Raw genomic sequence first — 12,098 nt, forward strand, 5'->3', positions numbered from 1 at the left:
GTGAGCCCCTCTAGCAAATTAAAGGAAACAGAGGGATTGTGGGAACCTCCAATTTATAGCCAACCAGAAGCACTTGCAATGCGAGTCTGAAGTTGGGGTGGGCAGTCTTGTGGGACTGAGTCCTTAACCTGTGGGATCTCATGCTAATTCCAGCTAGATTGTGTCAGAACTGAACTAAAGTGTAGGGCCTCAGCTGGTGTCCCCCAGGTGGAGAATTGTTTGGTGTGGGAAAACCTCCGTGCATTTGGTGACCAGAGCACACAAGTATAGAGAGTTATAATAGAGCGCGGGAGAAACGCAGGAATTCTCTTAGAACATTTTGGAAAATGGCTTGGCAGTATTGACTTCAGCTGAACTTTTTTTTTTTTAAAAAGATTTTATTTTTTTCCTTTTTCTCCCCAAAGCCCCCCAGTACATAGTTGTATATTCTTTCGTTGTGGGTCCTTCTAGTTGTGCATGTGGGACGCCGCCTCAGCGTGGTTTGATGAGCAGTGACATGTCCGCACCCAGGATTCGAACCAACGAAACACTGAGCCGCCTGCAGCAGAGTGTGCGAACTTAACCACTCGGCCACGGGACCAGCCCCTCAGCTGAACTTTTGCCTGCACTACAACTCAACAATTCCACCCAAAAGCATACGAGCAACAAGTGCATACCAAAAGGCATGAACAAGGATATTCACAGCAGCACCATTTGAAATGGTCTCTAATTGGGAACCACCTGAATGCCCACCAATAGGAGAACAGACAAGGGAATTGTAGTGTGTTCACCCCTCTTGAGAATGCCTGGATTGCTAGGTTAGAAGACCCAATTGGCGGAGTCCTTGGCAATACATCTTGGACCTGCTGGAGAACTTTCTTTTGCACAGGGCCCCAGCAGCCTTAGACCTTTCTTTGCTGATGAGTGAGAGCAAATCTCCCAACCATGATACAAGTTGCGTCCAAAATTCCAAGAGAGCCACCAAACATTGTGGCTTTTTCCCACTCTGTGTGTGTGTTGGGGGGGGGGGGCAGGGGGAGGCGCAAGACTTAGCAACTTGCCCTTTTATTCTGAAAAAAGAAACTCCCCAAATTCCACAATTCTTCCTCTGGACCTCTAAAATGTCATTGAGCTGGCAGGTCCGTGTATTTTTCTGAGATGGAACTTTCTGTAACGCCCCTAAGTCCGACCCATGCTTCCAGGGTCCCTGTTTCTTTCTTCTCGTAGGACATCATTGTTCTAGCAAAGGATTCTATTTCTCTAGTTCCTGGGGTGGCTCTAGGGCGGGTTCTTTGCACGATGGATGAAGAGGCCTTTCCAGAGAAGACATTACACAGTGTGAAAGAACCATCAGCTCCTGGCTCCAGCCTCTGGAAACACCTGGGGAAGAAGCGAGGAGACCATTGGCCAAAGGGAGGCGTTATGATGTGTGGGATCTTGCTGACCGCCAACCCAATAGCTGTTTCCTCTTTCTTCCTTGCTAACCCAACTCTGGATTTCTTGGAGAGATGGGACGCAGTGAAGTGCAGGCCGGGAGATGATCATTGGTCCACCTGGTTCTCAAGGAGACGATGTCGCCCCCTTGAGGATATGTGGGAAATTAATGAGTTTTTTTGGCTGTCCACTGGTTCTCAAGGAGAGAGTATTGCTCCTTTGAGGGGCGCTTTGGAAATTTGTGGGAGCTTTTTTAGGCATCCCAATAATGAGGGAGTTATTACTGGCACAAGAGGACAGGCACCAGGAATGAAAGGATGTCCTGCAACGTGATGTTGGTAATGAATGATCACCTAATGAACGAAGTTTATGATAGTTCTTAAATGATGGAAAGAATTGTTTATACTAAGTTATATTAAGCTGTAAAGCTAAACTTTTCCAGTTCTTTTGGAACTGTGTGCCTAGCAAAGTCATGGTAGACTCTGGGGGATTTATAAGATATAAATCATCACTTTTTGGGTGATGAAAAGGTTTTGGAACTAGATAGAGGTGGTGGTTGGACAACATGGTGAGCGTGCGTGCCACTGCATTGTTCACTCTCAAGTGGTTAATTTTCTGTTATGTGAATTTCACTTCAAGAAGAAAAGTTTAAAAACATATTCCCCCACATTTGAGGATATACGTTGGAAAATACATTAAATTTTCCCTATAAGCTTTAGAAAAGTATAAGGAGGTAGTGGGAAAAGCGGCCCTTTTAGACATTTACTGAGTGTAGAAATGCAGGAGAAAATAATTTGTGTTGGGCTGGCCCAGTGGCACAGCGGTTAAGTGTGCACGTTCCGCTTTGGCGGCCCGGGGTTCCCTGGTTCGGATCCCAGGTGTGGACATGGCACCGCTTGGCAAGCCATGCTGTGGTAGGCATCCCATGTATAAAGTAGAGGAAGATGAACATGGATGTTAGCTCAGGGCCAGTCTTCCTCAGCAAAAAAGAGGAAGATTGGCAGCAGATGTTAGCTCAGGACTAATCTTCCTCAAAAGAAAGAAAGAAAAGAATTTCTGGAGCACTTAGCTTCATTTTCATGGCTTTTTTTTCGCAAAGTGATCATTTTTCAAGAGTTATTCTGTACCCACAGGTAATAGCTCTGGTCACTCCCTAACCAATTACAAATGACTACAAGCCATGGGTCTTAGGGGTCACATTCAAGGTCAATATATTAACTAAGAAATCATTTAATGCTAAGGATCCCTTTTAGCTCTTCAAAATAGTTCCACTCCTGGGGCTGGCCCCATGGCTGAGTGGTTAAGTTCGCGCGCTCCGCTGCAGGCGGCCCAGTGTTTTGTTGGTTCGAATCCTGGGCGTGGACTGGCACTGCTCATCAAACCACGCTGAGGCAGCGTCCCACATGCCACAACTAGAAGGACCCACAACGAAGAATACACAGCTATGTACCGGGGGGCTTTGGGGAGAAAAAGGAAAAAATAAAAAAATAAAATCTTTAAAAAAAAAGAAAATAGTTCCACTCCCTTTGTTTTTCAGGTCCGTGTACATTTCAGGTCGATAGTATAAGGCAACTCAGCATGTGTTTATTTCCAAAGGTTCGTCAAAAAGATACTTGATATAACCCTCTGCTGCCCAGTCATTCCGTGACTTCTAAACGTCTTTCCTGTGCAGAGGTCATTTGATCCTGTCATTGGCATCTTTCCCTGAGGTCCAGAAGCAGCACAGCGTAGTCTGATAGCTGTGGATTCAGAACTTGAAAATGAGGCTTTAAAAAACCTTTGTATTATGGAAAAATTCAAACATATACAAAAACAGAAGGGAGAGTCAACTGAACCCTCATCTACCCATCATCCATCTTCAACGATTAGAAGCTCAGAGCCAAGCTCGCTTCCTGACTCCCACCCACTGACCACCCCCAACTCCACTAGATTATTTTTGACCACATCCCAGACTTATTCGATCCAGCTAGCTAGCTAGCTCCACACATAAACATATATAGTTATTTCTATGTGCGTCGTTATATATTTAAAACATGCACTCATACCTGTACCGGGTTGGTCTTTCCCTCGCCTCGAATTCGTGTTCCCCCTGGAACCTCAAGATGTGATCTTATTTGGAAGGGTCACTGAAGCTGTAACTAATTAAATTAAGATGAATTCACACTGGCGTGGGGTGGGCCCTTAATCCAATATGATGGGTATCCTTATAAGAAGAGAAGGGACAGAGAGAGACACACAGGGAAAACAGCATGTGACAATAGAGGCGGAGACAGAAGTGATGCATCTAAGAGCCAAGGAATGCCGAGGATTGTTGGCAACTGTCAGAAGCCGGAAGAGGCAAGGAAGGGTTCGTTCCCCCAGGCCTTCAGAGAGAGCTCAGACGTTCATGTCAAACTTCTAGCCTCCACGACTGTGAGACGATACCTTTCTGTTGTTTTGAGCCACGTGGCTTGTGGAACTGGGGTATGGCGGCCACGGGAAACTAACAGATACCTGTAACTCCAGTCCAATCCCATAGGACTCATTCCAGCCCTCGCCTTTTCTATACTTGTACCCCCTCTGACACTGAGACAACCTGGCTCCCATTATCGTTCACATAGTGCATGGGCTTTTGAATTAACCTATTGCAAGGAAATGCTTAAAATTTGGGGAAATAGGAGCCGGCCCGGTGGCGCAGCGGTTAAGTGCCCACATTCCCCTTCTTGGCGGCCCAGGGTTCGCCAGTTCAGGTCCCGGGTGCGGACATGGCACCGCTTGGCAAGCCATGCTGTGGCAGGCGTCCCACGTATAAAGTAGAGGAAGATGGGCATGGATGTTAGCTCAGGGCCAGTCTTCCTCAGCAAAAAAGAGGAGGATTGGCAGCAGATGTTAGCTCAGGGCTAATCTTCCTCAAAAAAATAAATAAAATAAAAAGTGTGATTAAAAGTTGTCCAGGGCCAGGAGAGAGATCCAGAGCTCAACCCGACATCTTTAAACAGCCCTGAGAGTTACATGGTTCTAACAGGGAGAACAGGAGAAAAATTGAGACTAGAATGAAGCAATACACAGATCTCTGTTCCGTGGTTCCCCACACTGACTGCATTTTAGAATCAACTGGGGAGCGTTTTGTACAAATCCCAATGTCGCGGCTCCACCCCGGACCAATTAATCGGAGTCTCTGAAGGCGGGGACTGGCCTTAGATTTGCTGAAAGGCTCCCAGGATAATTCTAATGTGCAGGTGGGAGTGAAAGGCTGCCTGGTTAACGGTGAGCAGCCGCCTGGTAATTCTGTAATTACGGAATCCTTAAACCCAGGAGCCTGATCTGCGCCATAGCTGCTCTCCACCCCTTTTATGTTACAAAGTCTCACTTTTGGCAGCTGTTCTGAATAGTTGTTGTTGAAAAACTAGCTGCGCCATGGGTATATATCCAAGAAAATTGAATACAGGGTCTCAAAGAGACATTTGCACACTTGTATTCATAACAGCATTATTCACAATAGTCAAAAGGTAGGAGTGACCCAAATGTCTATTGATGGATGAATGGATAAACAAAATGTGGTGTATACGTACAATGGAATATATTCAGCCTTAAAAAGGAAGGAAATTCTGGGGACAGACCCAGTGATGTATTGGTTAAGTTCGCATGCTTGGCTTCGGCAGCCAGGGGTTCACAAGTTCGGATCCTAGGCACCGACCTAGCACCGCTCACGAAGCCGGCATCCCACATAAAAGAGAAGAAGTGTGGTACAGATGTTAGCTCAGCAACAGTCTTCCTCAAGCAAAAAGAGGAAGATTAGCAACAGATGTTAGCTCAGGGCCAATCTTCCTCAAAAAGAAAAAAAAAAGGAAGGACATTCTGACACACGTTACACATGGATGAACCTTGCAGACATTATGCTAAGTGAAATAAGCCAGTCACAAAAAACCAAATTCCGTATTTCATTTATATGAAGTATCTAGAATAGTCAAACTCATAGAAACACAAGTAGAATAGTGGTTGCCAGGGGGTTGGGGCCGGGGGGAGGGAATGGAGATTTGTTTAATGGGTATAGAGTTTCAGTTTTGCAAGATGAAAAGTTCTGGAGATTGGTTGCACAACAATGTAAATATACCTAACATTACCATTAACAACACACTTAGAAATGGCTATGGTGGTACATTTTATGTTATGTGTATTTTACCACAATTAAAAAAAAAAAAGTGCCCTGAAATTTGGTAGCTTGGAGCAGTAACAATCATTTTATCATCTTTCACAGTATCTGTGGGTCAGGAATTCAGGAAGGCTTGGCTGGCTGGTCCTGGCCTGGGACTTCTCGTGTGGTTGCAGATCACAAGGCTAGAACTGGAATGGTGGGTGGCTGGTGGGCTGGGGCTGGGCAGCCACCTCTCTGGCTTCCTGTAGTTTCTGCACGTGGTTTCTCCTCATCGGCTCTTGGGCTTCCTCTCATCATGGCGGCCTCAGGGCAGTAGGACAGCTTATCCGGTAGCTCGAGGCTCCAACTTGAGGCTTCCCATGAAGAGGGTGGAAGCAGCCTGCCCTGCCCTGACTTAGCTGAGAAGTTAAGCAGTGTCTCTTCTACCACATTCTATCAGTCAGTCACCAAAGCCAGTCCAGTTTCGGGAAGGGAACATGGATCCCCCCACCCCATCCATGGGAGTAGTGTCAAAGGGATGTTGCAAGAAGAGTGTGTAGGATGGGAGGTATTGTCGTAGCCATCTTTGCAAAATGCAATTGGCCACGGCAGGCAATGATTAAGAGCACTTAGTGAGGAGCTGGCCCCCGTGGCTGAGTGATTGATTAAGTCCATGTGTTCCATCTCGGCGGCCCAGCGTTTCACTGGTTCGGATCCTGGGCACCGACACGGCACCGCTCATCAGGCCATACTGAGGCGGCATCCGGCATAGCAGCCAGAAGGACCTACAACTAGAATATACAACTATGCACTGGGGGGATTTGAGGAGAAGAAGAAGAAGAAAAAAAAAGGGGGGGAAGAAGATTAGCAACAGATGATAGCTCAGGTGCCAAGCTTTAAAAAAAAAAAAAGTAAGAATATTAAACAAAACTTAGTGAATCTGCTTGTTGCCACGATTATTTCCTTAGTTGGCATCATCGAACCCTGGAACTATTTGGAGTTAAATATAGAAATGTTCCAGTGACTCAGACTTCTGGAATTAATGTTTCAGTTCAAGAAATTTACGCATATTTGGCTTTTTCACATGCTGGAGATGTTTAAGAGGATCTGGCCTGCTGAGTTTCCTGGTGAGATATGTGGTTCTCAAAAAAAGTTCTCGAAACTTTTTCCTGTATTGATTTAAGGACTAATGACTAACTCTAAAATGGTTTAGCCAAAAAAGATGTGTGTGTGTGTGTGTGTGTGTGTGTGTGTGTGTGAGAGAAAGAATTAAATGTGCCCAAACTTCAAATTAATGAATCTAGATAAAGGCTATATGAATATTAATTGGACTGTTTCTTTCTGTAGGCTTGAAAACCGTTAAAATAAAAAAATCTTGGGGCTGGCCCCGTGGCCGAGTGGTTAAGTTCGTGCGCTCCGCTGCAGGTGACCCAGTGTTTCATTGGTTCGAATCCTGGGTGCGGACATGGCACTGCTCATCAGACCACGCTGAGGCAGCGTCCCACATGCCACAACTAGAAGGACCCACAATGAAGAATATACAACTATGTACCGGGGGGCTTTGGGGAGAAAAAGGAAAAAAATAAAATCTTTAAAAAAAAAATCTTGACATAATAAAATAAAATAAAAATTACCAAATAGTGTCAGTTATACTCGTTCTGTCCCTAAACTTGAATCCATCTGGACTCTCACCTCATCCTCTGGAGTAAGGGGTAAGGTCATGACTGTAGGCTGGATTGGAGTCAGGAAAGCAGCTAGGAAGGGGCATTTCCTAGGGGCCAAGCAATATTTGGAAGAAACATTACAAATTTGAAGAGGCACATGCTTCCCACACATGGTCATTTCAAAGAGAGCCTCAAATCATTCTAAGTAAAGTGGTGCTTATTCTGGAAGGGTTGGCTTGCATCTTTAGCGGTCAGGATCCTGTTTTTTGTTTTTTGTTTTTTTTGGTGAGGAAGATTGGCCCTGAGCTAACATCTGTTGCCAATCTTCCTCTTTTTTCCTTCTCCCCAAAGCCCCACTGCATAGTTGTATACCCTAGTTGCAGGTCATTCTAGTTCTTCTATGTGGGATGCTGCCACAGCACGGCTTGATGAGTGTGTGTAGGTCCACACCCAGGATCCGAATGTGTGAATCCTGGGCCACTGAAGCGGAGCACACAAAGTTAACCACTCGGCCATGGGGCTGGCGCCAGGATCCTGAATTTTTTATATTCTGTATTTTTATATTCTGTATGACTCAAAGCTCAATGGTCACATAGTGTAATTAACAAATAAATTTCCAGGCTTAAAAAAAAGAGCATACATCTAAAACTAATACAGTGGTATATGTCAATTATATCTCAATAAAATAAAAACATTCACAGGGTTTTGTGAGTTTGGATCCCAGGCACAGACCTACACCACTCGTCAGCCATGCTGTGGCGGCATCTCACATATAGAGTGAAGGAAGGTTGGCACAGATGTTAGCTCAGGGCCAATCTTCCTCAGGAAAAAAAATTTCATGACCCAGTTTCTTGATTGATGCCTTTGTCCCCTTCAGTCACCATGGCTCAGTCATCCGGCTTCTCTTCATTCCCCAGGTCTCTACTTGCTCATGACTTCCCCTGAGAGATCTTCCCTGACCGCACAATACAAAATACTCCCCTCCATGTGTCCCCTAGCATGGGCCTGGGCACAGAGGAGGTCCTGAGGGAAATTTGAATGAATGAGCATGTCAGAGAGATCGAATCCACAAAGATGAGGAGTGTCCGCAGAGAAAGGGACAGAGAGTCAAGGAGAGAAAGGGAAGTGGGGTCAGGCAAAGAGGGAGAGAGAGAGGGGAATGTGTGAAGAGAGAGGTGGGGGGGAGAATATTCAGGTCATCCAACACTATGTAACAAGCTATCCCAAAACTTGCTGGTGTAAATCAACATCAATCATTTCCTTTGCTTATGGATCAGCACTCTGGGCAGGGCTTGGCAAGAGTGGCTCATCTCTGCTCCGTCTGGGGTGGCCTGACTGTCGGCCAGAGGATCCCCTTCCAAGATGGCTCACTCACGTGGCCAGCAAGTCGGTGCTGGCTGTCGGCTGCAGCTGTTGACCTGGCTGAGGGTCAGGAGCTTTGGTTTCTCTCCAGGTGGACCTCTCCCTGGGCTGTTTAGGCTTCTGCTAGCGTGGAGGCTGGGGTCAAGAGCAAGTGTCCCAAGAGATAGAAAGTGGAAGCTGCCCATTTCCTTATTTATTTATTTTTTTTGGTGAGGAAGATTGGCCTTGAGCTAACATCTGTCACCAATCTTCCTCTTTTTGCTTGAGGAAGATTGTCACTGATGTAACATCTATGCCAATCTTCCTCTATTTTATATGTGAGATGCCTCCATAGCATGGCTTGATGAGCAGTGTGTATGTCTGCGCCTGGGATCCAAACCGGTGAACCCTGGGCTGCTGAAGCAGAGTGTGTGAACTGAACTGCTATGCCACCAGGCCGGCCTCTCGTTTTCTTTTTTTAACTGCTTTACTGTGCTATTCACATACTATGCACTTCACCCATTTAGACTGTACAATCCAGTGGGTTTTGGTATATTACATTATTAATTTTTTAAAATTTCAGTAAAAAATGTATAAGAAAATCCACCATTTTAGCCATTTGTAAATGTACAGTCCAGTGGCATTAAGAACATTCACAAGGGGCCAGCCCGAGGCACAGCAGTTAAGTGTGCACGTTCTGCTTCGGTGGCCCAGGGTTTGCTGGTTCAAATTCTGGGTGTAGACATGGCACTGATTGGTGCCATGCTGTGGCAGGCATCCCACATATAAAGTAGAGGCAGATGGGCACGGATGTTAGCTCAGGGGCAGTCTTCCTCAGCAAAAAGAGGAGGATTGGCAGCAGATGCTAGCTCAGGGCTAATCATCGTCAAAAAAAAAAGAAAAAAAAAGAACATTCACAATGTGATGCAGCCATCACCACTACTTATTTCTTTTTTCATCACCTTTTGTGTCTGGGTTCTTTCACTTAGCATAAAATTTTCAGGGTTCATTCATGTAGTGTGTATCAGCATTTCATTCTTTTTCATGGCTGAATAATATTCCACTGAATGGATATGCCACATTTTGTTTATCCATTCATCAGTTGATGGACACTTGGATCGTTCCACCTTTGGCAATTGTGAATAGTGCTACAATGAAGACTGGCATACAGCTATCTGTTTGAGTTCCTGCTTTCAATTCCTCTGGGTATACGCCTAAGAGTGGAATTGCTGGGGGGCTGGCCTGGTGGTGCAGTGGTTAAGTGCACATGTTCTGCTTCTCGGTGGCCTGGGGTTTGCCGTTTTGGATCCCGGGTGTGGACATGGCACCACTTGTCAAGCCATGCTGTGGCAGGCGTCCCACATATAAAGTAGAGGAAGATGGGCATGGATGTTAGCTCAGGGCCAGGCTTCCTCAGCAAAAAGAGGAGAATTGGCAGTAGTTAGCTCAGCGCTAATCTTCCTCACAAAAAAAAAAAAAAAAGAGTGGAATTGCTGGCTGATATGGTATTTCTGTGTTTAGCTTTTTTGAAGGGAGGCTCCCCATTTATCAAGGCCTGGACCTGGAAATTGGCTCAGCACTCACTTCTATCGTGTTCTTTTGATCGAGCAGCCACAGAGCACAGATTCAAGATCAGGGGACAGAAATCCCCTCCCCCCAAATCAGTGAAGAATATCAAAGGATTTATGGACGTATTTTAAACCTCCCACAGAGTACCTGGGGTGAGGGGAGTGCGGGCCAAGGAGAGACCCTCTGGGAGGCAGAATCAGACAGAGAGAACGAGCTTCAACTCTGGGTCTTGGCAGGGGCAGCCATCCTCTCTGCCGGGGGGTTCTTCCCCTGCTTGTTAGTTTTAACCTCTATTTACTCTGCGAAGCCGAACATTTACATTCTCAGAATATCCTTTCCTGACTCAGACGCTGTCTTAGCTCTCTCTTCTTTTCCTTCACAGCACTTCCCAAAGTTCCTATCTATTTGTATTTATGCCGCTATTTTCTCTCTCCCAGTGGACTGTAACTGCGTCTAAAGCAGGAGCTTGGCCATTTTCATCACTATTGTATTCCCAGGGCCTGGCACAAAGCCAGACACCTAGTAGGGATGTGGTAGGGATCTGCCGAGTAGTTGAACTTGTGAATAATTCTTTGACTGATGAAGTACTGTCTGTCTCCCCTACTAGACTGTCAGCCCCACGCAGGGCAGGCCCATGTTTCTTTTTCTTTTTTTTTGAGGAAGATTAGCCCTGAGCTAACATCTGCTGCCAATCCTCCTCTTTTTGCTGAGGAAGATTGGCCCTGAGCTAACATCTGTGCCCATCTTCCTCTACTTTATGTGTGGGACGCCTGCCACAGCATGGCGTGCCAGGCGGTGGCATGTCCGCACCCGGGATCCGAACCGGTGAAGCTCGGGCTGCCAAAGCAGAACGTGTGCACTTAACTGCTGCGTCGCCAGGCCGGCCCCTCCATCTTTCTTTATTCACCTTATTTTCACAGGGCATAGTGCTTAGTGGATGTGGTAACCAGCCTCTAAGATGGTCCCCAAGTCATCCTCGGCCCCTAGGACTCAGGCCCTTGCATCGTCCCTCCCACAATGAATAGAGCTGACCAGTGGTGACCCATGGGATACTGCAGACGTGACAGTGAGTGACTTCCCGGGCTGAGTCCTAAAAGGCATTGCTGCTTTCAACTTGCTCTTGTGGACCACTCCGTCTGGAGGATGCCAGTTGCCGGGTCATGAGGGCACTCCAGCAGCCAGGTGGATAGGCCCATGTGGAGAGAAACCGAGGGTCTCAGCCATCAGCCAATCAGCCTGCCAGCCATGTAGATGAGCCACCTTGCCACACAATCTTCCACCCCAGGCCTCTGATGACTGCAGCCCCAGCTGACATCTGACTGCCCCCTCCTGAGAAACCATGAGCCAGAACTGCCCAGCCAAACTGCTCTTGAATTCCTGACCCACAGACCCTATAAGACATAAAAATGTTTATTGTCATTTTAAGTCCCTAATTGTTTTTCCTGAGGAATATTTGCCCTGAACTAACATCCGCTGCCCCTCTTCCTCTATTTTGTATGTGGGTCACCACCACAACATGGCCACTGATGAGTGGTGTAGGTCTGTGCCCGGCAACCAAACCCAGGTCACTGAAGCGGAGTGTGCCAAACTTAACCACTAGGCCACAGGGCCAGCCCCTTAAGTCCCTAAGTTTTTACATAATTTATTGCATATCAATAAGCAACAGAGTAGGCATTGGCCAATTTTTTTGAATGACATTGTGATCTTGGATGAATTGCTACTCCTTTCTGAGTCCCAGAGTTGTAATCTGTAAAAGGGGATGAAATATCCACCACTGAGGTTCACAGAGTGTGTACCTCATGCAGCAAGATCAGAGCACATAGTAGGAGCTTCATATGTCACCAGCAGTATAACCTCAGAGGAAGCAGGTGGCCACACAGCCTGGGTTTGAATCCTAACTTCACTATTTCTAAGATAGAAGACTTTGTTCAGGCTACTAATATTTAACTTTGCTGGACCTCAGATTCCTTGGCTGTGAAATGGGAATATTAAAGAAT

The sequence above is a fragment of the Equus asinus genome, chromosome 26 (assembly GCF_041296235.1).
Source record: "Equus asinus isolate D_3611 breed Donkey chromosome 26, EquAss-T2T_v2, whole genome shotgun sequence".
In the NCBI taxonomy this organism is placed as follows: Eukaryota; Metazoa; Chordata; class Mammalia; order Perissodactyla; family Equidae; genus Equus; species Equus asinus.